Source organism: Panthera leo, chromosome A3, assembly GCF_018350215.1.
Source record: "Panthera leo isolate Ple1 chromosome A3, P.leo_Ple1_pat1.1, whole genome shotgun sequence".
NCBI classification, from domain to species: domain Eukaryota; kingdom Metazoa; phylum Chordata; class Mammalia; order Carnivora; family Felidae; genus Panthera; species Panthera leo.
In genome coordinates this window covers 109,254,968-109,282,749 of record NC_056681.1, presented here as the reverse complement: position 1 = coordinate 109,282,749, position 27,782 = coordinate 109,254,968, and the positions used below count along the sequence as shown (strand labels likewise).

The 27,782-nt window shown below is 43.4% G+C and overlaps 1 long non-coding RNA gene across 11 annotated transcripts; it reads right to left on the bottom strand.

The window, feature by feature from the left end:
* Nucleotides 1-8,938: 8,938 nt before the first annotated feature.
* On the bottom strand, nt 8,939-25,964 carry LOC122216414. 11 transcript variants are annotated; one of them, XR_006200883.1, is made up of 6 exons: nt 25,490-25,964; nt 24,383-24,522; nt 15,516-15,671; nt 13,903-14,848; nt 12,253-13,756; nt 8,939-9,140 (listed from the first exon to the last, which is right to left on the bottom strand). It is a non-coding gene; the product is annotated as an uncharacterized LOC122216414 (long non-coding RNA). The 11 variants fall into 11 exon arrangements; XR_006200891.1 differs by lacking the exon at nt 8,939-9,140 and having other exon boundaries at nt 12,166-12,694; nt 12,899-13,756; XR_006200893.1 differs by lacking the exon at nt 8,939-9,140 and having other exon boundaries at nt 12,166-13,756; nt 13,903-14,147; nt 14,507-14,848.
* Nucleotides 25,965-27,782: the final 1,818 nt, after the last annotated feature.

Sequence of the window (27,782 nt, the reverse complement as noted above, 5' to 3'; positions counted from 1 at the left end):
CACGTGCCAAGAAAGCTGTGCTCAGTGCCAGGGATTTGCGGATCAATGAGATGGGGTCCCAGGAAGAAAGGCAGATGAAGTGCCAATGTAAGGCCAAAGGTCCCATTGGGAGTTTGAGGATGGTGATAATTGACTTGAAAGTGAAGAAGGGTCAGTGACGAAGTAACAGGCTGTGCCTTCAAGGTTGCTGAGGCGTTCTTCAGCGGGGCAGGTAAAGGCAGAAAGGCGTTCAACAAGGGATGCAAGAGCGCCGAAACAGCAGGGGATGTGCCCCTGAGGAGGGCTTGGCGCTGTAGGGCACCGGGGAAGGAGCAGGAGACGAGGCTCCTGGGTAAGATGGGCTGTTCTGTGGCCAGTGGTTTGTAAGGGTTTTTTGTTTGTTCGTTTGTTTTAAGAAACAAGCTTCCTTTTCAATGAATTCTTTCATCTGAACTCCAAAATTCAAAAGAGATAGATGAGACGCAGCTCTTTCAAGGTGGAGGGAGGGCTTCGGGGCTCACCCTGCTTAGCCCCTGGGGCTCTCTACAAAAGGCCGTCTAAAAGCCAAGCCACAGGACAAAGGGGGAGACCCCAATGTGCAGCAATGAGCCAGGCTGTTTGTGTCTCTGCAGGGTCCATCTGGCAACACTGCTGGGAATGAAAAGAGACAGGAGGCGGGGACACCCCCAAGGGGGCTTATAGTCACACAAGTGATGATAGGGCCTGAAGAACGGCTCAAGTAGGAATGGCCAGAGACATTTGCAAGGTCCCATCACTGCTTGTCAGACGTGGCAGGAAGGGAGGGTACCTTGAAAGTGATCCTGAAGTTTCCTTCCAGCAGCTGTGAGGCCAGCAATACTATCTGAGCTTCTGGATCCAGCTGATAAGATTGCTTCTTTTAGATTCTTCAATGAATGGTTTTACCCTAAGAGGGGGCTCTGCGGTCAAGTGTGAAAGCGCCAAATGCTCATGGAGAAAGGAAATGCCATGATTAGAAGCTTCGTCTTCAAGATCTTGTCTTGGTTTTGGATATGGGAGGATCTTGAATAGGAACTAATAGTTGTTTAAACAACTCCCCTGGGCCCTTTGTTTCCTCTAGTCTCATGGGTCTGAAGTGGGCAACAAAACTCCGACACTTTCCAGCAAAGTTTGAACTACCTCTTTCTGCTACAAATGTTTCCTGAGGAGTCCATAAGAGATACAGATTACCATTCTTTTAAAACAAAATCTGAGAAACTGACAATTTGGCTTGTTATGTGGAAGGCTTGTTGGCCGTTTGAATTTTACAGCCTCCAAAATAAAGTTCTTTGATGGAAAACATTTCATTAATTTTTGCCAGTGAACTGGAACTCACATTTACGAGGACGTGAGACCATTTTATTTCCAGAAACGAACGCTGTGATGACCCTTGTCTCGCATTTCTTGTGGAAATGCACCCTTGTTGTTAGACTAAGGGAGAAGGTAGCAGAAAGCGTTGAAAGAAACAGCTTTGTTTCTTGCTCGGAGGAAACGATGTTGTAACTCTACAGAGGATGTGCTAGCACTAAGGAATCAACTACTTTCCGTTAGCCCTCTGCTAGTTGGCCAGGAAGCGTGCCAACATTGGAGTATCCTAGCGTGAACAAGAATGCTATTTTGGTCTGTTGTAAAGAACTGTGGAATGCAGATTTTGGACCGGTTCATCACATTCGTCAGCAACCACAAAACAAATGTTATTTCAGAATGAGGACTATGGATGCAGAAAGACTAAAAATTAAATAAAATGAAGATTATGGAGACATTTGCACAGTTTAATGAGTATGCTCACTACTCGAGCTTTGCCTTCCCCCCCCCCCCCCCCTTAAGCCAAAGGCTTCCACACAGTGTTGGGAGTTTGCGAAGTTTGATGAGGGCCAGGTGTAGAGGAGGAATTGAAGAATTCCCCCGCTTCTCCTTCCAAACCATGTGGGAGGGACAAAACAGCCCATTTTGAGTAATTCCAAACACTCTTTCTTAAAATGAAATAAAGGCTCTGTCTACCCCGAGAAGTTACCTATAGAATTCAATAACTTCACAATAATTAGATTCCTTCCTTGAGAGCTTCTCTGGAGAGTATGGCCATTTTCAAAGAAACAATTATAAGTGCTTTGAACAGTAGCAACACGGTCCCCAGGGAGGCAGGGGTTTCACAGAGTGACCAAAGTGGGCATCTGATGCTGGCCCTCTGACCCTGGCTATCCTGTGTATGCATATGTGCACTTAATCTCTGTGTCTTTTTCTGGACTTTCACTAGGAAGCTTTTGTCCAGAGTATCTAGGGTTCTCTCCGTTCATGGAATCAAATGCTTCCAAGATTCTCTGATTTATAGTATAGGCATTAAATGTTACCTCCATTTCACAGAACTATTAGCTTTCATGAGTTAACAACTTTGCTTTCCTTAAATAAACAAATAGAAACATTTGACGGGAAAGAGTATTGGACTCAGTTCCTCTGGTGCTGGCATGCCCTCATTTAATGTGCTCCTGCCTGCAATTTCATGATTAGAGATTTATTCCTTAAGTTTTTTTTAAAAAAAAATGTTTCTTTATTTTGAGAGAGAGTACAAGCAGGGGAGGGGCAGAAAGAGAGAGAGAGAGAGAGTGAGTGAGAGAGAGAATCCCAAGCAGGATCTGGAGCTGTTATCACAGAGCCCCACACGGGCTTGAACTCACTAACCCATGAAATCATGACCTGAGCCGAAATCAAGGGTCAATATCTTAACCGAATGAGCCACCTAGGCTCCCTGAGATTCATTCCTTGAATTAAATATTGTCCTCTTTCCTTTACATTTTAGATCTCTTTGTGGGAATTGTGTTAAGTCCCTTATGTGAACTAGTTGAATCCTGAAAACAATGAGAAAGTCTGAAAATAGCAAGGGTTTGTGAGAAGGTAGAGGACAGCAGCACCTACACCGTGCGGTTGTCTGCGTAGATTGCTATAACTACTTTCTGAAACACTTTGGGGATTTACTGCTGGCCAAGATGGTGCAATAGGGACTGAAATTGCTGGCCTTCCTGAAAAAAAAAAAAGAAAAGAAAGAAAAGTATCTGATAAGTTCAATGAAAGAATGTTTTTCAAGATGCTGAACATCAGATAGTGGTTAGTGACCCCTACCAGAAGGGAAACAAACAAGGTGAGCCTTATACTTGTCCCTATGATCACCTTGAGGGCGTTTCTGGGCCAAATCCCAGAGAGGGGACCCTGGGAGGAGCCCAATGGACTCCCTGAGTTGAAGAGACAGAGTTGAGAGGCTGGGACACTGAAGGCCACAGGGCAGGGTACTGTTGAGTACTATAGAGAGAACCACAGATATCCATGGAGGGCCCCTCTCCACTTAACAGGGTATTGATTAGCATGTGTGGTGGGGAGGCTACCCAAAGCTGGGGAAAGAACCACCTGAAAGGATTAGAAGGAACCGTAGGCATGCTTACAGCAGGCTCATGCCTATTTCTACCAGCCAGGCTGAAAAACCTAATAATTCGCAGGGCATTGGGTAGAGTGCTCAGAAGGGTCTTACCTCAAGAGTGGCTGAAAATTCTCTCTATACTAAATGTTGTTCTGGTCCTGCCTAAAAACTCTTCAAAGCAAAAAATGAAAGGATCTGTTTTCAGCCAACTCAACCGTGTCCCAGAACAAAGTTGAAGAATATTTATAGGAATACAAAAATATCCACCACCCACCGAGATAAGCTCACAATGTCTGGCATCCAAGCAAAGTTTACCAGTGATGCAGAGAAGTAGGAAAATAAAAGGGAGGGAACATGGATACCACGTTTTGAGGTATTTGAAGACAACTAAAACCAGGTCTCTGTTCTCAGGAGTTCATCATCCTGCTCTCCGACCATAGCAGGTTCCCAGTTGTTTTAAAATGTACCTGGGATTTTAATTTTATTCAGGTATAGGGAGGCAACAGATCAGAAGATGATCACCATTAAAAAAAATGTATTTTGTTTACCAACAACATTTTTCACAGAGCTAGAGCAAACAATTCTAAAATTCGTATGGAACCACAAATGTTTTGGCTGGAGAAGCCAAAGCAACCTTGCAAAAGAAAAGCAAAGCTGAGGCATCACAATTTCAGACTTCAAGTTATATTACAAAGCTGTAGTAGCCAAAACAGTATGGCACTGGCACGAAAATAGACACATAGATCAATAGAGCAGAAGAGAAAACTCAGAAATGAGCCCACAATTAATCTTTGACAAAGAAAGAAAGAATAGCCAATGGGAAAAAGACAGTCTCTTCAACAAATGGTGTTAGGAAAACTGGACAGCAACGTGCAAAAGAATGAAACTGGACACTTCTTTACACCATACACGAAAATACATTCAAAATGGATGAAAGACCTCAACGTGGGACCTGAACCCATAAAAATCCTAGAAGAGAACACAGGCAGTAACTTCTTTGACTTCGGCTACAGCAACTTCTTTCTAGATATGTCTCCCGAGGCCGAGAAGAAAAAACGCCTAAAGATAACAGAGTTGCAGTGTCCCAGTTTGGTTCCAGAACAGTACGGGTATGTAAGAAGGGAGCAGTGATTTGAAATAAAGCTTTAACCCGACCTGGCTTCTAGCCTGAGCCCTGGACTGACCAGGAAGGCAGTCGCTGCATAAACTCCATGGGATGCACTGAAGCCAAGGCATCAGCAGCTCCAATAGCAACAACTGCAGACACACCTTCGTGTGCCACCATCTTGGTGCCCTTGGCTTTGCCACCTGCACTCTGGCCCTGAGTTGGGCACTGACGTTGCAACGGTGACGGACTAAGGCAGTGGGACCCTTGCTAAGCAGAAACAGCTGGGGTGGTGGCCTTAATGGGCATCAAGGGACAGAACGTATGTTTTTCTTTCTCAGCAGTGACCAGAGGTGTTGTCAAGCAAACGGGGGGGTGGGGGGGGGGGGTAGGGTGCAGGGGGGTGGGGAGGGGGGAGGGAATATGGCTGACACTACATGGTGGCTGTGAGAACTCATTTTCAGAGCTTGAGATACATCCAGGGACACCCAGAATTATTTTGAAGGAGTTTGAGGGGGTCTAGAATTCTCCCAGAGGAGGCTCTTATCCATGGCTGTTATGATTGTCCTGTTCTTACATCCAAGCTGGAGCTGCCTGGGAAGTCTAAGCACCCTGCTGGTTCTCAGGCTAGAGTCTGTGGATATATTCCTGAGGATGTCTGTATTCTGCCCAAGAATTTATCTGGGGGGAGGGAGAGTATCATTTTGATGATAATCTTAAAAAAAAAAAAATCAAATCTCTACTTTATCTTCTGGATGACCACTGTCTGACTGGGAAGTCCAAGATCAAGGTGTTAGCTAATTCAGTTACTGGCGAGAGCCCTCCCAGTGGCTTGCAGATGGGCACTTCTCTCTGTGTCTTCACTTGGAGACAGAACTCTGGCCTTTCCTCTTCTTGTAAGGACAGTAATCCCATCACGGAGGCCTCCCTTTCACGACCTCATCTAAGCCCAATTCACCTCTAAATACTGTCACCCTGGGGGTTAGAGGTTAAAGGTATGGATTTTGGGGGAGGACACAAACATTTAGTCCATAACAACCACATAATAATGAGTTCAGTGCTTGCTTTTGGGATTTTGTTTTCTGTTCGTATTTGCATCACACAGAGGACAATGACAAAGCACAGGGTTTGAATGAAGGTTTTGCAATGGAAAAAAGGGGGTGGGGAGGGAGAATTGCACCAGCACACGCCCATGAGGGTGTAGGCATGCTGAACCAGAGCTGAGCCAGGAGCGGCGCATTCACGTAGGTAGTGAGCAGATATATTACCAGCGGCCTCTTTGTTCATACCAGCTTGCAGTTGGTGAGGAGGAAATGCACAATGGAAAATGTTCTGTTTCTGATTGACACCGTCGTTGTATTACATTCCCATGAAATGCAGGTTTCAAAAATGCTACAAATGTAGCCTCATCTTTGAGCATATAAGGCAGTTTTATGAAGCTATCAAGTGGTAGATCATCAAAATTGGCATTTGAGGATTGCACACTAGCAGAATTATTATCATTATTATTGTTAAATTTGGTTTTGCGTATCCTGAACTAGAAAATAAAGCTTTGGAATTTTGCAATTTTTAAAAATACTTCACTTACCGGAATAGTACTCTCTCTACGTTAGCTCGCCACAGACAAAATGTAGAACTGAACTAATCCAGCTCCTTTCTCCTCTTCAACCATGTTGGTCAGTCAGTTTCAACAAATGACAAATTACATTAACTTTCTATTGTTAATAAAAGTGCACGTTTGTAATTTTGTTTGTAGTAACTTTGAAATTTATTTTGGTTTTATGGTTGGCTAAGAACCACAAGGATAAGGGCTTTTAACCTAGTTTTATATTGTTCTATATTTAAGTAATATTATAATACAAATAACACTGAGGATCCTTAAGAATTTTGTTTCATTATAAATGTGTCTCTAAGTTTTCACAAACACTTGATTATCAAAATGAAGCATCACATCTACTATGTATCAAGCTGGTTTCGCTGCTATTGTTCAGAGTGAAAATTGTTTCAATATAACTTAGATTTATTCTCAGACTTCTTTAAACTGTGACTGAATGTCCTTTAATACCCAACTCTGGTTGACCAAACCTCTTTTTTCTCTCAAATGGGTTATCCTTTCTCCTACTGGGTGCCTCTCCCGCTGTAAGTTCTAGAACTCCAAGAGGCATGCTGACATGTCCATGCACGGCCCCCAGCCCTCCCCACGCAACCACGTGTTTTTCCAGAGCACTGGTAGCCAAATCTGCCTGCTATTGTGAGCACTGGCCTGCTTTTCAAATGCCCAAAGCACAGTTAAGACCAGGCCCTGGAGTTTAACTGAAAGCCTAGGGATGGTCCAAGAATAACAGACAGTAGCATAGTGAGTACCACAAAGAGTTGCAGTGAGGGCTCACAGGTCAATCCCCAGCCTCTGACTTCCCGCTTTCCCACCCGCAACTCTCTGCCTTGTCCCCAGAAGCTCAGGCCCCACCAAGCATCTCCAGGCCTCTCCCCTGGTTTCCTGCTCCCTTCTGAGCACAGAATGACAGACAGTAAAACATCCACCTCCTTCAGGGGGAAACTCCCACCACTACCCAGAGAGTGAGCTCTGCCTTCCAAATTCTGGGTTATCTAGTCTTTAACAACACTGTGTGGGCTGTTCCAACCATGCAGTTAGTTCCTGTCTGTATTAAGAAACCAAAAAACTTCTCTAATTCTGTAAGGATATGGCCGTCCTAAAAACACGTTGCATTTACATTACAAAACAGAACTTAATAGGATGGGCGGTAGCCTCTGTGTCCGGGTTTATGCTAACTTCACTTTTCTCCAAGCAAACATGAGCACGTTTTATATCTATGTAACCAAAGAGCCCTTTCTGGTTATTTCCCTCCAAATAGAGAAAGTTTGCTCCAAAGAGGGATTGGTATCATATCTAAAATTGCTAAAACAATGATAATAATAATAACAATAATAAGAAAGTCTTAGCTCTACTGGGTATTACATACAATAAAGAAAAGTTTTAAAACTTTATGCAAAAATAGAATCAGATATCCACAATCAGTTTGTATTTTGTGAAAAGCAGTAAAATGTAACATTGGAGCTGTGAACTCTTGAGTCAGACTACCTGGGATTTGGGGTCCTGCCTGTCCTACTGACCGGCTGGGCCAACGACCTGAGCTCAGCGTGTCCCTCTCCTCATCTGTAAAACGGGGATGACAGTATCTCCCATACAGATGTATTATGAGTTATGAGGATTTGTAACAAGATCTTAAAATATTGTACAGCATGTAATAAATACTCAGCAAACATGAACTATGATGATGATAGTGATGGTGATGGTGGTGATGGTGGTGACATTTGAGTACTCTGCAAGAGTTAAAAATTAGAAGGGGGGGTCTCAATTGGTGTTCCTCACCATCATCGTTGATAATGAACACTGAAAAGTGGACACTGTCTTCTCCTTCCCTTCACTCTCCTCCATGCTGCATGTGTCCATGCCAGGTAGAGCACTACAAGGGACTCTGGAAGAGCTATGATTGAGCCAGTTGACTTTTCCTGACCCTCATGCTCCTTTGCGGTTATTCTCATGGGTCGCTAGGAGCCCGGATGGGCATGATTCTTTATGAAGGATTAGCAGGGGGGAGTTGTATTAGGCTTGAGGTGAGAGAGGAGAGTTTGAGGAGGGCCATGGGCGGGAGCTCCAGAGGGGCAGTACGTGAAAGGCTGTGGGGCAAGGGTGCCCAGGGGAAGGATCTTCAGCTCTAACGGTGGGTAACTAAAGAACTTCCCTCTCAACTCCCAGAAACAAAGCCCTCTAGCTACGACTGCCCACCTTCTCTGACATGTGGACCTGGCCTTGGCAGCTTCTCCAGAGGGCTGCAAAGCTTCTAATCTTCTTCTCTGGAAACTCCAGCTGGGAGGCAGCGACGAGATTTCTGTATCTTGATCTCAGTCTTTTCTGCTTCTCCTTCCCACACTTCCCAGCACCACTGACGATCTTCCCTGCTGTCAGGTCTTAGCAGCAGGAAGTGGACTCCCAAATCAGAGTTTCTCCTTGTGCACCCTCCCACCTTATGTCACAGCCCGGTGGACGTAAAAGATATTCGTGATGGGTTCATGGACATGGTCACTCATTCGGCCAACAACATTTCATGAAGGGAGAAACAATGGGCATTATAGGGGCCCCCAGAAAAGCAAACTTAAATAATTCTGAAGTATGGCACTGTATTAACGTAAATTATGAAAACAAAATACTATGGTCAAAAATGCTTTGGAGTCGCAAAGTAAAAAACAAACAAACAAACAAACAAAAACGCTATCTACGAAATACTTGCAAATGTGCCTTCATGATAAAGAAAGATGAATTAAATATAAACAGTAGTTTTATGACTGTAGAGCAAGTGGACATATTTTGAGTCTGATGGCCCAAGTTTATTATTATTATTGATTCAAATTTTGTATACTGGCTGCCTTGTTTTTTAAATAAATTAATGTAAACAAAATATTTAGTGTAAACCTATTAGGCAGATTATAGTTACCGTATTTGCTGTTTTCTCTATCAACAGGTGGAGCATGTTGAATTTGTTTATTTACTCTCAAACCACTGTTAGGTCATTGTCAGATGAGAGTTGACATGATTAACTTCTCAGCCCCCATCTGTGTGAAACACCAAGAAACAAAAAAAAGTCACTTCCTTATAGCCCTCTGCAGAGCCCCAGAAACTGCTACGGTGCTCACGGGTCACCTCTCTCCTCCCCAGGGGTGCTCATGGGGTAGAGGCATCGCCCTACCCTGGCCGATCTTTTGTGTTTTCCCCATGCACGGCAAATCCCAGTTCATTAACCGAGACCCTCACTCATATACTTTATTACTTATTGGAAAGAAAGGAGAGTGTGGGATTGGCGTCACCATTGGCTTTCTTTTTCCTCTCCCTGCCCCAACTTCTGGGTGGTGGCAGCCCTCACTGGATTAAGCTTTGTGTAATTCTGAAGCTATATTCTGGGCGCCTGCATGGCTCAGTCAGGTAAGCATCCGACTCTTGATTTTAGCTCAGGTCATAATCTCACCTTTCGTGGGTTTGAGCCACAGAACCAGCTTAGGATTCTCTCTCTCTCTCTCTCTCTCTCTCTCTCTCCCTCTGCCCCTCCCCTGGCTTGTGCTTTCTGTCTATTGAAAAATAAATAAATAAATTTTAAAAAATAAAATTAAAAAAAATGTGAAGCTGTATTCATAAAAGAAATATCAAGATCCTGCAGAAATAATCCAAGAAGGGGTGCCTGGGTGGCTCAGTTGGTTAAGCATCCGACTTTGGCTCAGGTCACGATCTCTCAGTTCATGAGTTCGAGCCCTGCATTGGGCTCTGTGCTGACAGCTCGAGCTGTGGAGCCTGCTTCCGATTCTGTGTCTCCCTCTCTCTGACCTCCCGCCCCCCCCCCCGACCCCCACTCACACTCTATCTCCCCCTCTCTCTCAAAAATGAATAAACATTAAAAAATGTTTAAAAAGAAACAGAGAATCCAAGAAAAACTGGAAGCTGCTATAGATATTTTTTTTTTTTTTTGTTCTCTACTTTCTGGAACTAGGGGCTGATTGTTTTGAGATGCATAATGTAGCTGGAGCCAGTGGATGAAGGAGCCAGTTCTTATTTTAGGAAGCGGCCTTCAAGCTCAATTAGAAATCACGAGACCTAGTTTGAAATTCCCAGTTTTGCATAATATAATATAAAAAATTATCTGTTTTTTTTTAAATTAACTCAGACAAGGTTATTAAATCTATTTGACTCGGGGTTTTCTTATTCCTCCCCCCCCCCCCCATTTCAAACCGAAGGTGTTTTGGTTCCCATAGAGAAGAACTAAAATAATTATAACTATATTCATCTGACTAGCATTTTCCATGTGACAAAATGTCTTCATGCACTTTTCCTTTTTTGGTCCTGTGCCCGTTCTTTGAGGTCACGCCTACCCTCATCTGACACTCGAGGAAACTGACCTTCAAAGGTGAGGTTCACTGGCCAACATCATGTGGCTTTTAAGCAGTGGATCTGGGCTGGAGATCATCTTCTGACCGTGAAGAATTACTCTTATTCTGTGAAGTTGTATTTGCGGGAATGACAGACTGGCTGCACATACAAAGTTAGTCGAGTCTCAGAAACCCAAATAAAGAGGTGGGAACCCGCTTTGTGAAGTGGTTAGAAATGGGCTAAGACCTCCAAAAACAAGTAATTGTTCACAAACTCAGATCCACAATGCTCCTTTTGCGGACAGTATTTCCTCTCCTGCTCCTGCTGGCATGCATTGGGATACAGCTGACTCAGCCTCACTCCATGACTTGACTTTTCTTATCTATGTGTGACAACCTCAGGGAACAAAAGGTGCTTTCTTGCGTCCAGGGCAAACAATAATGACAACTTACATCCTGACTCTGCTAATATTTGCGGTGTGATTTTGGGCAACCCATTTCGCTTTCCCACTCCTGTTTCCTCACCTGTAAAATGGGTATACAAATTCCCACTCTGTTGAATTTTAGTGACTACTAACTGAGATTTTAATGCTAGCTAATCCCGATAAACACAGATGCTTTATCAATGCAAGTGCCTCTGCCTGCGCTTCACGCATCTGGCTCTCGAATTTCTCTGTTTTGCCTCGGACTCGACACTAAAGCCAGGATGATTTGAGCTACAAAAGCTGAATACGTAGTTATTACCTCCTGGAATGTCAAGGCTTGTTATGTTTCAACTACCTGATGGGAGGGGGATGCGCCACCTTACTTGCCCTGACAGGCTGCCTCCCCAGTGGTGCCCTCCACACCTGCCATCTCCTCCTTTTCCAGGGCACACAGGGCTGGCAATGAGCAGGCCTTCACATGTGGTTGTTGAATAAATGAACAGGGGTGGCCTGAGTTTAACTCCTATCCCACAGCTCTCACAAAAGGGCTCTGTAACATGGCACGATTTTCCTTAATTATCTGGCTAATCACAGAGGGGCAAACATGAAGAAAATGGGTGTCATATTCTAATAATCAAGCTAAGAGCATCCCATTTCCCACACATTCTCAGCTGCAGGTTCAGAGGCCACTTGGTGTGGCAGCACAAGAACAATGTCACCCTGAGGCTTGGGGAACTGCTGAAGAAGGAAGTAGAGTCTGGAAGGTGGTCTTCTTTAAACTCTAGGTATTGCCTCTCAGAGGCGGCAAAGAATGGCTCTGAGAAGAGACCAGGATGGCCATGGTTGATACTTTCAGAGCTTCCTTACTACCTACCCCAGTTTCTTGAGGGTGTTGCAATGCTTGGAACTGTCCAAGCTGTGTCAGTTTTCATCCAATTACCCGTTGGTTCTTTCGACAAGTAATTACTCAGAACCTTTTACATACCAGGCACTCTGCTGCGTGTTGCATAGACAGTGCCCAACCCTCAAAGAAAGGCACCTTAGGGGCGCCTGGGTGGCTCAGTCGGTTGAGTGCCCGACTTCGGCTCAGGTCATGATCTTGTGGTCTGTGAGTTTGAGCCCCGCGTCGGGCTCTGTGCTGACAGCTCAGAGCCTGGAGCCTGCTTCAGATTCTGTGTCTCCCTCTCTCTCTGCTCCTCCCCTGCTCACACGCTGTCTCTCTCTCTCAAAAATAAATAAAGATTAACATGCAGTCATTAAAACTGTGTTAAAAAAAAAAAAAGAAAGGCACTTTAAGGTCGTTCGATCCAACCATTGTCTATAGTTGAATACCTTTATTGATACATTTTTCAGTCTCCAAAAATTAATGGAGGACCATTACGAACCTCAGATGGAGACCCACGTCTTCTGCCGAAGACAACACAGCTCTTTGTCCTTCTGGCTGCTCTGAAATGAGAAGTTCCTTCTTGTAGTGAGCCCACAGATGTCTCTGGTCCTAGTTCCACCCCTCTGGGGCCAGAGAGAATAAATTCAATCCCTCTCCGTATGCAATCTTTTCAAAACTGTGCAGTCAGCTCTTGCACCTCCTGAGGCTTTGAGAAACATTTTTGGAATCCTTGTGCAGCGCTGCACGTGACGTGGGCCCGTTTCTGTCCTTGCCACCATCTCCCAATCCCCGAGGATGGTGGACAAAGAGACACAAATGGCAGGAAGATATCCCGAGATTTTGGTGAACCACATGAAGGGGAACAGACGCGTGTAGTGTCTGAAGATATCCAACGTGTAGCCAGTACAAAACATGGAGCGAATGAGTTAGCCGGATATTAACTGCAAGGGGATGGAATAAAAATAGGGCCATTCAGACAGATCTTCAGGAAAATTTCCCAACCATGAGCCCGGACTGTGCCAAACCCCAAACATTTGGAAAATAGCTTGAGATGTTCAACGAATCCCAAACTTGAGCGTTTGGGGATGGTTTGTCCTGTCTTAATTGCCCCTGTTTTCACTCGAGTAAGTTGACAAGACACTCACTTGCTGAATTTCTTCCAGAGAAAAAGTGGTTTCTGATTCAACACAATGAGAGCCTCTCCTTCCTTTTTTTTTTTGGTCTCTTCCTTCTCTTTCTCTTCGTTGTTGGCCAAGGTTCTTCCCCAGAGACCACAATTCCCCTCACCGAAGACTCTTTTCAGTGTCAGGTATGATGGGCATATTGAGAAGGCTGATTTATATTCAGCTTGAAGTTTCTCTTTTAGAGAAAAAACTGACCATCCCTCCTTCTAAGCAGCTGGCACGTGTGCTGCAAATGTATTAAACGCTTCCAGATTAGATTCCAGCAGAGCACAGTCTATCTTTGTACAAGGCTAATGGGCCACAGCTTCTAGACAGGCCTCTGCTTTCTGCCGGGGAATTCTCTTCTCGGCTCAGGTAGAGGAGCCCTACAATGCACAGAGAATAAAGGCTTCAGCATCCCAGAGACACATACTGGCGATGGCTGGCTCACACGCCTGGGTCACCTAGACTGCCCTGGGGACCCTGATGAGGAGACTCTCCCATAGCTAAATCTGGTATTGCTTCCCTTCCAAGAATCACGAGGCAGTTTGTAAGATAAAAGTGGCACTCAATTGGACTAAGCCAACCTCTCAGGATATTTGGTATGAGCTTGGTGGCAGAATACCAAGTCTGATGGCAATGCTTCTGCGTGACACGGTCACTTGAAAAAGAGAGAAGTTCTGGTACTGAGGGATGCTCTTGGGAGGTGGCAAGGAGGTCGATGACAGAAGGTTGGTCTTTCCTTTTCACAAATGGAAGATTCTTTATCATCAGAAATAGGACAGCCCCGGGTTTGCCAGCACTTGTGATGCAGTTTGCTCACTCATGAAGAATGGAGACCTGAGTAAATTAAAAAATATATTGTCCTTCAGGCTACTCAGATTCACAGGTTAACTAAGGCAGAGGATGGTCTATCAGACACTGTTGGCTGTCTACCCAATATCCATTCTCCCTGTCACCCTAATCTGATTGTGGCAGAGACTTACCTCACTCCATTATAAAGCCGCATTTCCCAGCATCCCTTGCAACAAAGGCTAGCCTTGGGACAGAATTTTGGCCAAGGAGATATAAGCAGAAGTCTGTGGGGGATTTCAAGGAAAGTTTTCTTTCAGAGAAGGGTCACTACTTTCTTCCATGTTGCTTGCTTCCTTTTCCATCTTCCTGTTGCAAACATGGATATGGGCTGGAAGGATTGCAGCCATCTTGGGACCATGAGAATGCAAGCCACACACTAGATGGCAAAGCAGGAGGATGGAAGGAGGCTGAGATGTGATGACATCATGGATCTGAAGCACAAGACTGGACTGCATCTCTCTGTAACTCTCCCTCTCACCCAACACACGCACGCACGCACACACGCACACACTGTCTTATCTCAGGAAATGGAACCACCGTCCTCCCCAAAGCTTTAGGACTCAACCTTGACTCTTCGTGTTCCCTTGTAGCCCCTTCCACTCTTCCGTATCCAATTTATTATCACGTCTGTTGATTCTACCAGCACAGCATATCTCAAATTCACCTACTTTTCATCTACGCTGCCCCCTCCAGAGTGAACTCATTACCACCTGGAATGTTACAGGAGTCTCTTACTGGGTCTCTCCACAAGGTCTCTGCTTCTTGTAATCCATCCCCATGAAGCAGAAGTGCTTTCTAAAAAGAGATCAGGTCACACCATTCGTTACGCTCCCACTTAAAGCTCTTCGTGGCTCTCTGCTGCCTTCAGCATGAAATCACAACTACTCACAATCACCCCTGAGGCCCCGCATGGCCGGATACCCACCTCTCCAACTCACCTCTCGCTGTTCTTCTCTCTGCTTTCAGTGGCTCAAAACCACCCATTCCCCATCCCAGATGCTCTTGCCTTCAGCTCAGCTCCATCTCTTCCTTCAGGTCTTAGCTAACGTGTCAGGCAGAACTTCCTGTCCACCACATCTAGAGAAAATTCCCCTGCTGTTTCCCTCCATCCCAGGTTGGAGGAACTGAATTGGTTCATAACGTTTGAATTGGTTGGCGTCCTTGGATTTATTTGCTTTGAGACCGTCAGCTTCTCAAGGATAGAACCACATGTCTTTCTTGCTACCTTTTATCCCCCCTAGGCTAGTCTACTGCCTAGAACATAGTTAGAGCTCAGTAAGTATTTGTGGAAGAAATGAACAAAACAGTTCATTTTATATGCTTTTTTATTTATTTATTTATTTATTTTTAAAATTTTTTTTTCAACGTTTTTTATTTATTTTTGGGACAGAGAGAGACAGAGCATGAACGGGGGAGGGGCAGAGAGAGAGGGAGACACAGAATCGGAAGCAGGCTCCAGGCTCCGAGCCATCAGCCCAGAGCCTGACGCGGGGCTCGAACTCACGGACCGCGAGATCGTGACCTGGCTGAAGTCGGATGCCCAACCAACTGCGCCACCCAGGCGCCCCTTATATGCTTTTTAGAATCTGTGGTACAGAACACTGTGTTTTCAGAGAGGAAACCTAACACAGTGATACAGTTCATGGACCCCAGAGCCATTAAGTACTTAGCAATGACATGATCTTGGGCAAAGAACTTAATCTTGGTTGTTTCATCTGTAAAATGGGGATAAAAATTCGCCTACCTTGTAGGATTGCTGTGAGGATTAATTGAGTTAATTCATATGAAGTCATCGGACCTCCTCTTCTTCTTTTTCTTCTTCCAGTGAGACAGAGATTGTGTTTCATGTATATGTTTGCTTCTCCAGTGCCAGCAAGAAGTATGGTCCAGACTGGATTTACTACAGCATTTATTGAAAGAAAAAAAGGAAGCACAAAAGAACAAATTAACAAACCAGAGATCAATTCCAGACCTATGATGATATTCTTTAAAAAATATTTTATTTTGCGCGCGCGCGCGCGCGAGAGAGAGAGGCTCGAAACCACAAACCGCAAGATAATGACCTGAGCAGAAATCGAGAGTCGAATGCTTAACCGAGTGAGCCACCCAGGTGCCCCCAGACCTAAGTTGATATTTAATTGATTTACAATGACACAAGTCTAAAAATATTCAATAACACAGCCATTATCCAGGTAATTCCAGCAACATCCAGGTAATTTCTTCTCTATCAACAGAAGGTGCACAGTAACTAAGTGAACTGCAAGGTCACCTGAAAGTCTTTAGGGACTCGTGGCTGGCCCTGCAGAGAGAATTGTGAACCCCTGGTCAGCAATCCACCATTTCTGCTCAGCGCCAGTAGGATCCTCTGACGCTTCCACACCCCTCTTATGAAAGAAGCAGGTGGAGTTGTTTTATTCATGTTAAAAACAAAATGACTAAAAATGGCAGAAAGCAATACAAATGCTCCTAAAATGAAATCAGTGACATATACGCAGCCATCTGCAATCCATCTGAGAATCCAGAACCCAGGAAGAATTTAGTTTCAGGAAGGAAAAGAAACAAAAAGATACAGCAGGCAGCACTAGGAAATAGCCTTCAGAAATGTTAACAGTGTACAGAGTAGCCTTCAGAAATGTTATAGTTTACAGAGGTCAGAAAACCCAACAGGGACAGAACACAGCTATAGGGATTGTTTTCCAGAGCTGGAAAATTACCACATCTCCTGGTATTTGTGTAAAGGGCAACTCTGTGGATTCCTTGAGGGTAGGGACAGTGCTTTAGTCTTCCCTACCTGAGCTTCTAAACTACACACATGGATTCCTCTGAGGACCTTGACAATCATAGTAGGTGCTCAAGAAGTATCTGTTGAGAGAATGGATGAGTGATTAACTCATCAGTACATCATGGAGCCCGGGCCTTGCCCCTCCCAACATTTAAAGATAAGTTTGGGGAATTGTCGGGGTTCCTGGGTAGCTCAGTCAGTTGAACATCTGACTCTTGACTTCTGCTCGGGTCACTATCTCACGGTTCGTGGGTTCGAGCCCCACCTTGGCCTCCACACTGTTCAGAGCCTGTTTGGGATTCTCTCTCTTCCTCTCTCTCTGCCCTTCCCTTGCTTGTGCTCTCTCTCTCCCTCACAGTGGATGAATAAACTTAAAAAAAAAAAAAAGAAATTTTGGGAATTGTAACCTGGTAAATGGATATAAAAAAGGATAACTTGTAAATGTGAGAGGCATTGCTCTCAGCCAATTGTATTCTCTTCTTTGGAGAAATACCTATTCAACTCCTTTGCCTATTTTTATATTGGGTTATTTGTCATTGCGTTATTGAGCTATAAGTGTTCTTTATATATTCTAGATACGAGTCCTTTGTCAGTTACCTGGGACATTTACACTTGCAAGTATTTTCTCCCAGTCTGTGGGTTGCCTTTTTCATTTTTTTTTTGATGGTGTCCTTTGAAGCACAAAGTTTTTATTTTAGTGAAGTCCAATTAATTTTTTCTTTGTCACTTGTGCCTTTGGTGTCATATCTAACCAACTGTTCTCTAATTCAAATTCACAAAGTACTCCTGTGCTTTCTTCTAAGAATTTTATGGTTTCAGCTCTTACATTTAAATCTCAGATCCATTTTGAATTAAACTTTGTATATGATATGAGGAAGAGGTCCAACTTGATACTTTCTCGTGTAGGTGTCCAGTTGCCCCAGCACCATTTGTTGAAGAGATTATCTTTTCCCTATTGAATTGTCTTGGCACCCTTCTTGTGATGGTTAAATTTATGTGTCAGTTTGGCTTAGCTGTGGTGTCCAATCATTCCTTCAAACACTAGTCTAGACATTGCCGTGGATGTATTTTGTAGATGTGATTAACATACACAGTCAGTTGATTTTAAGTTGACAAGATCTTACCTTTGATAATGTGGGTGGGACTCATCCAATCAGTAGAAGACCGTTAGAGTGAAAACAGAGGTTTCCCGGAGAAGAAAGAATTCTACCTCAAGACAACAACACAGAAATCTTGCCTGTGTTTTCAGCCTTTGGGCCTGCCCTACAGATTTCAGACTTAAGACAGTAATATCAACTCACCTGAGTTTCCAGCCTGCCAGCATGCCCTACAGATTTTAGACTTGCCAGTTCCCACATTACATGAGTCAATTCCTCAAAAATAAATCTCTCTCTCTCTTTTTAAAGAGTTTTGGTAACCAGTTGCTTCTTAGATGTGCATTTATTTTTGAGAGAGAGAAAGAGAGTGAGGGAGGGGCAGAGAGAGAGAGGGACAGAGGATCCCAAGTGGGCTCTGTGCTGACAGCAGAGAGACTGATGTGAGGCTCAAATTCACGTATTGTGAGATCATGACCTGAGCTGAAGTCAGATGCTTAGCTGACTGAGCCACCCAGGTGTCCCCCAAAAATAAATCTCTTAATTCACACGTACATATATTCTATTGGTTCCATTTTTCTGAAAAAAACCTGACAGATACACTTGTTGAAATCCCAATTGACCATAAATGCAAGGATTTATTTCTGGGATCTCTTTTCTATTCCCGTGATCTCTATGTACACCCTGACTCCAGAACTGCACTGTCTTAGCTGCTGTAGCTGTATAGTAATTTTCAAAGTAAGAAGGGTGATTCCACAAATTTTGTTCTTCTTTAGTCAAGACTGTTTTGTTTATTCTGGGTTGTCTGCATTTCTGTATGCGTATGAGGATCCATTTATCAATTTCTGCAAAAAAGGAAAAAAGGCAGCTGGGATTTTGATAGGATTGAATCTGTAGACCTCCTTTGGAATTATTTGTTTTAATGATATTGAGCCTCCCAATTCATGAACTTGGAATGTCTTTCCGTCCATTCTGGTCTTTGTTCATTTCTTTCAACAACGTTTTGTAGTTTTCAGTGTATGAGTGTTGCCCCACTTTTATTAAACGTATGCCTAAGTATTTCCTTCTTTTTATGCCAGTTTAAATGGAATGTGTGTTTAACTTATGAATTATTCATTGCTAGTATAGAGAAATGCAGTTGACTTTTGTTATTGATTTTGCATCCTAAAGTTTTGCTAAACTCATTTATTACTTTTGCTAGATTATTTGTATGTATGGATTGTCCATATAGAAGATGGTGCCATCTGTGAATGGAGATAATTTCGCTTCATCTTTCACAATTTGGATGTTATTTATTTATTTATTTATTTATTTATTTATTTATTGCCTAATTGCCCTGGCTAGAACTTCCAATACAAGATAGAAGTGGTCAGAGTAGATATCCTTGTCTTCTGCTTGATCTTAGGGAGAAAGCTTTTTGGTCTTTCACCATTACTGTGATATTTGCTGTGGGTTTGTTTGCTTTGGAGATTCCCTTATCAGGCCGAGGAATTTCCATTCTATTCCTAATTTGTTTGTTTTGTTTTATCATGAAGGGATATTAGATTTTGCCAAATACTTTTTCTGAATCTGTTGAGATAATCACGTGGTTTTTGTCTTTTATTATATTGATATAGCATATGACATAAATTATTTTTTGTATGTTGAATCACCCTCACATTCCTGGGATAAATTCCACTTGGTCATGGTATATAATCCTTTTTATATATTACTGCACACACACACACACACACATGCACACACTTAATCTAAAAACCACTATATTAAAAGCATTCAACAACAACAAAAATAAAATAAAATAAAATAAAATAAAATAAAATAAATAAAACAACCTACCAAGTCAAAAATAAAGCAAACATAAAATCCCTCCAGACAACTTTGTAAGTTGAAGATGCCTTTGTAACTTTAAGAAATTATTATCTCCGGAACATTGTCCAGTATAATACACTGGAGTTGACCAAAACCTAAAGTAGTTCATTCATATGAATCAAACCTCATCAGAAAAGCAGAATTCAATATGGTCCCTAGGACATTCCTGGATTCCTGCCACAATTCCCAGATATCACATACTTTTCTTCCTCCTTATCTGCATTTCCATTTGCTGCTTCCAGAGCCCTGTGGAGTGGGGGCAAGAGGTGAAGGTGCAGCTTGGTAGGCAAGGCAGACACGTGGGATCCCCGTCACAGATGCAGCATGTTAGGGAAGGCACCAGGCCAGCAAGTAGAGATAGGAATGACCCAGGCATTATGTGTGTCTGGTGAACTCAGCCGTTGAGCATGGTCTTGAAGCCTGCGGGATCAGAGATCCCTTCAGTCACTCAGCAACCTAGCCTTGAGCCACGCTATTGCAGCCAGGACAAGATGATCGTTTTCACTTTGAGATGTGCATTTGCATTCTTGGAGCTTCCGTGTAAGGAGTCCCATTTATTTACGGTGGAAGAGCTGAATGTACAGAGAAATCGGGGGCTATTATGAAATCTTGGTCAAGGGCAAAGGACATCAAGGCACATGTAAAATTCATGTGATCTGTGCCCTCCCAATGTGTGTCAGAGGCGACAGCTTCACAGCACTCTTGTGTCCCCACATTATCCCCTTAATGTTGTTATAGGTCCCACCGCCAGGAAGAAAGTCTTCCTTACCTCTGACCAGCCTTTCCTCTTGTTCTATCATCACTGGAGATGGAGAACAGCTGTCCTCTTTTATGGACTCACAGTTAATTTAATTTATATCTGCTGTAAACATGATTTCTTAAACCTTAATAGAACATTTCAGTTCGGCATGTAGAAAGAGCCCTCTGCCCTGCCCCAGTCATTCCCAATAGATGTGTTTTATTGCATTAATTTATGTTTTTGTCTCTGTTGTTGTTGCTTGTTGTTTTTTCTTCCCCAACAGTGTGATTTTATTTTTATGGCCATATTCTTCCTAGGAATTTTCTGGGCATGTGACATTCCAACATCTTACCAATGATTTATCCTGCTGATGGGTAGATGATCTCACCAAGACAATGAAATGAGAGGTTCAAGAATGCCGCATGGTCTCAAGGTGAGCAAAGAAAGACCCAGGTATTATTACTGTAGCTCTTCAAAGTTGGTGTGGCTGGAGCTCGTGGCCGAAGCGTTTGTAGCCCGCTTCATCTGCGTAGCTAGCATCACGTGAGAAATATGTGAGGGAAAACATGGAATGAAATGAAGCGTCCTTCCCCTTTGGACATCCTTCTCCCTCGGCCAAAGGATGGAGAAGTCTTTTGCAAGGATGGCCTGGTACCTTCCACCCACTGTTGGCTGACCTGTAGCCCAGACAGCAGACATGAGGAGTTGAGAAATGGGCATATGATTGTTCCAGAGAAAGTTGCATAAAATTTAAGCCATGGGGCTCGAGTGTCTCCGGCCCTGTAGACTTATGGCTTCACGTGTGGAGGAGAGAATACAACAGCAGATTCATATCTGACTAATGTAGTAATGGCTCCCCACCAAAGCTCCTTGAAGTTCCCTTCAAAGTAAGTCAATAAATAGAGGCAGCTACTTGTGAGACTAGGCCTAATGCATTGTTTGGCTCAGTTCTGAAGAAAGTACAGTGTCTCTGTGACTGGCTTTGAAATGAGTGGACTGGGTTGCATTTGATCAGTTGGAAATGAGAAAGACAGGAGACCATCCCTACATGGAGGAGGCACCCTGTGAACGTTTATTGAGTGTATTGAGCACCCATCTTTATTGAGCACCATCTAAATGCTAAGCTCTCTATACTCGGCATTTTGGACACAGTGGTGACTGAAAGACAAAAATCTCTATCCTCCAGAAGCTTCTATCCTATTAGAGAAGCTAGCCTAAAAATTACATTTGTAACATTGCCCCTGGTGGGGCTATCTGCGATTCTTCAGAAAAATGAAGCATGATAAGGAGCGAGAGACGGAGCGTGGGCAGGGGGGTACCTCATAGGAAGTAGAGGAAAACATCTCTGGGGGAGTGATTTGGGAGTGATTGGGGAGTGTTCTGGCAAGGCACAGACTTGGGGGAAAACATTGCCCTGAAACATCCTGAGCAGGAAAGAACTGGGCAGGTTTGTTAAATAACAAGAGGCCCTCCATATTTCGAGTGTCCTGAGGCACGTTGTTTGCTTTCTCTGAGCCTCGTTTTTCGTATGGACGTAAAGCCCAGATGTCATAAAAACCCTGTGGCCTCTTTCTCTCTTAAGACAGAGGAAAAATTGGCTCAAGGCATCTGCCTATCTCTACAACCACAACCACCACAATCCTGTGGCTAAAAAAAAAAAAAAAAAAAAAAAAAAGTCCAAACCTTCCTGCTCAAAGATGTTCCCTTTGCGGAGGGGCTCTGTGCTCATGCCCCTTCTGTGTCCCAGCCCCTGGTCTGTGGTGTGCACGTTTGACTTTTGAGGCGTCGGCCAAGAAGACCTTTCTGTAAGAACTGTAGAAACCACCCCCTACCCCCGTCCGAGCAATTGGGTGCACAGCGGATGGGTGGAAGATTGGGGGATGGGAGAGATCCAGGAGGGGGCACAGCCACCTTGTACAGGAATGGCATTCTAACACCTCAGCGGGGGCAGTCCTGGGAGTTTACTGGCTCTTTTTCAGGTCTGGCCTCTAACTTCTTTCCCCTCCTTTCCTTTCTTTTCCCCCTTTTCCTTCCTGCAGCAAAGCAACAATTTCTCCTTTCCAACCTCTTCTGACACCCTGAGAGCCCAATCACCCCCAAAACCATCTTTCAAAGTATTTTCCTGAACACACACAGTGACATCTCTGAGTATAAATCTGGAGTCAGTTTTAGGGGGAAAAAAAAATCCCGTTCACATCCTTATGTTTAAATTGCAGGTTATCATATTAACTTTGCAGGGTTTTTGGAAGGATTACCTGGGATAATACACACACCAGCTTTGGCAACATTGCTTGGATAAAGTAAATGCAGATAAGCAGAGGCAGTGATGGGGGCGGGAGAGGGTGGTTGTTATCAACTCACTACTCCTTTGAGGTCAGGCAACCCTGGGGATTAAGTTGGAGAAGTTAGGGAGATGAGGGCCCGGGAAAGCTCTCGCCACAAAAACGACAAAGAAAATCGCTGTCAAAGGAGGAAGAGAGCACATTGAGCTGCACCAGGAGGCCAAAAATAACCAAAAACCTCTAGAGATTTGGAGGTACAGAAAAGCAGAGCAAAATGGATGGAGAAGAAAGGACATGGAGCGGGGGCAAGATTGTGCCATAAAATTTTAGATAAACCTTGTGAGAATTCAGATCTCGGTCCCAAGCCTGGTAGGTGAAAGGCCTCTCCCACACTGCGTAACACACATTTACTGAATGCAATTCAGAGTACAAAGCGAGTTTTGGTTAAAGATCGTGGTGTACAGATGTTAATTCTCCCCCTCTCTTCCTCAAAAATCTCAAAAAGAACAGAAAATGGAGGCACATTTTAGTTGCCAGTAAAATACGGATGCGACTACATTCTTGAACCACAAACAATGTAGCAAATCTGCCAAATGCTGTGAAATCTGGACCAAAATGAGGAAGAACACTGGGAACTAACAACATATCCTCAGACCTTAGGCAAGATGGCCATTTCCCCCAAAGCAACAGAGGTTACCCTGAAATGCAGGCAAGGACTCTTTTTTTTTTTTTTTTTTTTTTTTTTTTTAAAGAGAGAGCAGGGGGGTGGGAGGGAGGGGCAGAGGGAGAAAGAGAGAGAATCCTAAGCAGGCTCCACACTCAGTGCAGACCCTGGGATCATGGCCTGAGCCGAAATCAAGAGTCAGAGGCTCAACGACTGAGCCACCCAGGAGCCCCACAAGGATTCTTCAAGTGGTGTAAGATCTAGGGGCACAGAGGGCCACTCACTGCAGGAGAAGACTCTCCCCGTAGAGACCGACTTTGACACCACAGCACATGGCCGATGAAAATGAAGGAGAAACCGGGGTGACACAATTCTCATCCGCTACTTACTCTCTTCACTGTGGAGACGACCGGAAGTGAGGTGAGATGTAGACATCGGAGGAACACGGCATTTTGCAAATTGCCAATCTCTTAAATGATGAAAACTGCACGATGGTGCACATTCACAGGTTAAGGAAAGTAATAGGTTTGGTGAGAGACTACAGGAAGCAGTATGTTCGAGCTTACCAACATTGCTTCCCTGCCTCTACGGACTACCTTTCAGCAAGTATAGGAGATGAACCATGATCAGAAAGAATCACCCACACAGGTCTGCTTTGAAATGAGAGAGAAAATAAAGAAAAAAATAATGTAAGGAAGGGGGCGCCTGGCTGGCTCAGTCGGTGGAGTGCACGACTCTTGAGTTTGAACCCCACCTTGGGTGTAGAGTTTACTTTAACAACAACAAAAAAGTAAGACAAAGGAAAATAAATAACAACAGGAGAAATTTTCCAAGGAAACAGAGAAAGAGTTCAGACAAAGAGTTTTCTCTATGATCTCAAGGACATTATAGGAGATAAATGTAAATGAAAAATATTACAGAGAAGAAGGCTATACTATATGCAACAAAATTAGAATAAATTTACCTTAAAGCAGGGCTGCCTGGGTGACTCAGTTGGTTGAGCGTCCGACTTCAGCTCAGGTCATGATCTCACAGTTCATGAGTTCGAGTCCTGCGTCAGGTTCTGTGCTGACAGCTCAGAGCCTGGAGCCTGCTTCAGATTCTGTGGCCCCCTCTCTCTCTGCCCCCCACCACTCACGCTCTGTCTCTCTCAAAAATAAATAAACATTAAAAAAATTTACCTTAAAACAGACAGGACTTTCATTCATTCATTCAACAACCAATTACTGAATACCCCCTATATGCCAGGAGCGCTGCTGAATGCTGGAGTTTTAGCGGGGTTTAAGATTAGAAGCATCTCTGCCTTCATAGAGTTTATAATCTAGGATGGTGGGGGAGGGGGTAGAAAAAATAAAATACATAGAATAAATATATGTAGTCCTAGTAAAAAAAGTAAAACAAGACTATGTGATAGGAGATGAAAAGGTAAGGTCTTCTTTAGATTGGGTGACTAGGAGAGGTCTCTCTAACCATGTGGCATTTTATCTAAAACCTGGATTAATAACGTGACACTTTTAGGCCTGCAAATTTCTAAAGGGACATTCTAGGTGTATATAATAGTAGCAAAAAGAGGTTATAAGGAAGAGGATAGACATGAGTGACAGTTAAAGTGTATCCAAAAATACATAACTGGTGTTTGCAAAGAAAAAAATGAACAAATAAAATAGGAAATACGTTCAAAAATATAGTAGGAAAAATAATTCCCAAATAAATGCTTAAATCTGCTGAATGCTTAGAATCCGAAAGCATAATGCTGTCATGAGCACTCTGTATTTGAATGACCAACATCAGTACATAAGGAAAATAGGATAAGCAGGGGTGCCTTGGTGGCTCAGTCGGTTAAGCATCTGCCTTCGATTCAGGTCACGGGTTCGAGCCCTGCATCGGGCTTTGTGCTGACAGCTCAGAGCCTGGAGCCTGCTTCGGCTTCTGTCTCCTCTCTCTCTCTCTCTCTCTTTCTCTCTCTGCCCCTCCCCCACTCACGCCCTGTCTCTCTCCGTCTCTCAAAAAAATGAATAAACATTTAAAAAAGAAAAAAAAAAAAAAGAAGAAGAAGAATAGAATAAGCAGCCTTGATTCTGGGCTGGTCCGGTGCCTGGCTTTGACCAAGAGCAGACTGTGTCAGCTCTGAGCCTGTTCCAAGAGGCCTTGTGTACTTCCAGTCTCTTTCTTGCAACTCTGTTACCATTATGTGAGCCAGCCTGGGCTATCCTGATCCTGCCCCGGGATGAGAGATCACATGATCAGGCCACCCCCTTTGCCCCTGCTGAGAGATAACCAACTCTTACCACATATGTGATGTGGGGATCCCAGGGCAGCCAGGCTCCAGACCCAGACGCATGTCCTAACCATAGATGCTTTTCACCCAAGGCAATTCACCCAAGATCAGCCAATCCAGAGCTACAGAACTGCACTTCCCCCTCCAACCCCCACCACCCCAACCCGGACCTGTAGAGCTGTGTGCAATGAGAAATGGTGTTTGTTTTCAGCCACAAAGCTTTAGAGTGGTTCATTAGGCACCAAATCCTAACTGATAAATATCTGAATGTATTTCATAATCTTTTTCTTGCCTTTGGAGAGATAATTTAGGACATAGTCTTATAAAGAAATGTTTACCTGAAATTCAGCACATCTAATTATATTTTAGTTTCTTTTTCTTCTATTAAATTCAAGTGGAATTATGTTTAATGGTTTTTATTAAAAATAGCTTTAAGATGCCTGGATGGCTCAGTTGGTTAAGTGTCTGACTTTGGCTGAGTTATGATCTCGTGGAACATGTGTTCGAGCCCCGTGTCTGGCTCTGGCTGACAGCACTGAGCCTGCTTAGGGTTCTCTCTCTCTCTCTCTCTCTCTCTCTCTCTCTCTCTCTCTCAATAAGTAAATAAACATTAAAACAAAAAAGAGCTTGACAGGTAATAAGGAAGTGCTCACAGAAGGACAGGGGCATATTGAAAGGCTGTAAGAACAATGTGGATCCTGGATTGGCTCCTGGACCAGAAAATGGACATTGGTGGGGAAACTATCCAAAAACACGTAATTGGTGTTCGGATACTCTTTAACCGCCTCCCATGTCTAGTTATTAGTATTGCCTTGATGTTCATCCTTCCATTCATTGTGTTGTGGTTGTGTAAGAGGCTACCATAGGGGAAGTTGAGTGAAGGGCAAAGGGAACTTTCCTAAGTCTAAAATTGTTTCAAAATGTAGCTAGAAAAGAGCACAAAGATGTATTAAACAATGTCAAGAGAAAGTTGGATTTTGATCTTACTTTTGAAATATAAAACTTTTCCTCAGTGAAATAAATGGAGACACAGGTAAAAATAGCTAATAACTAATGCAGATAGTAAGTAAACATTGCTATTAGGTGTATGATGGCTCCAATGAATAGTTTTAGATATGCAGGATATTCAGAGAAAGAAGTTTGTCGAGGTAAATGTTTAATGTCTGCAACCTATTATATCTGGTGTTATTAATATATTGGTAAATGTTTGGTCTGTCCAGGACCAAATCGATTGTACATTCCGTACCAGCAGAAGTTTGTATATTCATGACACTTTTAAAGTAATTATTAATATATTTCCAGCCTAATTTCAAAGATTGCATGTTACTTTAATCGGAGGAATAAGGAAAGAAGTCAAACACTACGTTACCTCTCGGAGGTAGCAGAACATGACAAATACAGAATAGACATCAGAAGGGGTGTAGTCTCCTTTGGCGATGCACCAAGGAAAACACCGTTTGGTACAGGTTGAAATAGCACTTTCCTTAGAAGAGGAGCAGTGTCTACACATCACACACACACACACACACACACATGGATATATTATATACAGATACAAATATGTATGTGTATGTATATGGTCTCTATATAGTATACATATTATATATATTCGTGTATTTATACTATTCTTTACACCCATTTTGGTGCCATGACCAAATGACATCCATATCATACACCACATGCAAAACACACTTTTAAATGTATAAATAAACAACTCCAACACATTCTGATTGTTTCACGAGGCAGCTATTTTTTTTTTTTTTTAAAGCTGAGTAATTCCGTACCAGGTTCATTGTAGAAGAAGTCCCTGGTGGGTTCTGAAGCAACTAGAAAACAACAGAAACCTTAGAAACTTGTAACTGACAAATCAAACTATATCCGGAAACAGTATTGACTCAGCAGTAACTCCCACCGAGAAGATTATTTGTGTTTACAAAAGTTGTGTGTTAGGCCTCTCTAATACTATTGTCAAGTCAAATGTCAAGAATGTTAATTAGTAAAAGAAGGGGAGGCGGTCCCTCAGCACCAGCTCTCTGTAAACAGAGCGCTGCCCCTTGAGTCCCAAAGCAACTACATGGAGGTGTTCTTTGCGCACAGGAAACAGTACATGATGAAGCATCTAGTAAAGCAGATGTGAAAAGTTGCCATCCGAAAACGGTTTATCAAAAGAGACACTCTTATTGTAAATTACCAAAAACTCGTTTCAGTTTGTTTAGCTCACCAACGCGTGGGTATTCAGTACGTGAGCTTTATTTTGGCTCTTTCCATTGTGTTCATCCCTTATTTGAGCAGCGTGTGCCCTC